At 53.9% G+C, this 764-nt stretch overlaps 1 protein-coding gene across 1 annotated transcript in view; it reads right to left on the reverse strand.

The window, feature by feature from the left end:
- The window catches only part of AFF3 (ALF transcription elongation factor 3), a gene marked incomplete at its 5' end in the record, with an annotated part of 199,717 nt that overhangs the window by 131,098 nt on the left and 67,855 nt on the right, over positions 1-764 (reverse strand). The gene's annotated exons all lie outside the window — the stretch shown is intronic.

Below are 764 nucleotides of genomic sequence, written 5' to 3' on the forward strand. Positions count from 1 at the left end.
GGCACCACAAAAAAAAAAAAAAAAAAAAAAGACACCGGTGTCTGGGCCCACCTCCAGGGGCCCTCAAATTTGCATTTATAGTAAGTCCCCAGGTGATCCAGAGGCCACATTTTTAGAAGCACTGGACTAGGCCATCACCTCCTGCCCGCAGAGGTTTATCACATCTCTAGTCAGCTACTGAAAGCCGAGAGCCTGTGATGTGGTCCCTTGAGCCACCTCTGAGGGCATTTGGGGCCTGTGGTCTGGGTGGATGGGTGGGGGGCCTGGGGCCCTGAGGATGTGTACTCGTCCCCAGGTCTCTCCCAGTTTGCCCTGGCCCACAGGGTAGGACCCCAGAGAGGACCAGGGACCCCCTCCTCTCACCCCCAAATCTGCTAAGGAAAAGAGCTCATTCATTCAACCAACTGAGTCTGACTCACTGAATACAAGCTCCAAAGGCTCTGTGCCTGCCCTCAGAGCGTCAGGTTATCAGGGGACAGAGAAAAGTAATCCAGTGATTGTTATACGGTGGGATGGGCCCTCGAGCAGAGCACTGGAGGAGGAAGGGCCTGTGCTAGCTTCAGACTCCTAAAGAAGTCAGATGGAGTCGGGGAAGGTGACCCCCGAGCATGGTATGTCTGGGGATGGAGGTAGGTTATATCCTGCACTCCCACGATGTTCTTTTCTTTTGGAAAAGTGATACACACACAGGGTTCCAATGTCACCCCCCCCCCAAAGAAAAAATCCAGGGAAATGTCTACCTCCCCTCCCGTCTCTACCTGCCC

Source organism: Lipotes vexillifer, unplaced genomic scaffold (assembly GCF_000442215.2).
Source record: "Lipotes vexillifer unplaced genomic scaffold, Lipotes_vexillifer_v1.1 scaffold28, whole genome shotgun sequence".
NCBI classification, from domain to species: Eukaryota; Metazoa; Chordata; class Mammalia; order Artiodactyla; family Lipotidae; genus Lipotes; species Lipotes vexillifer.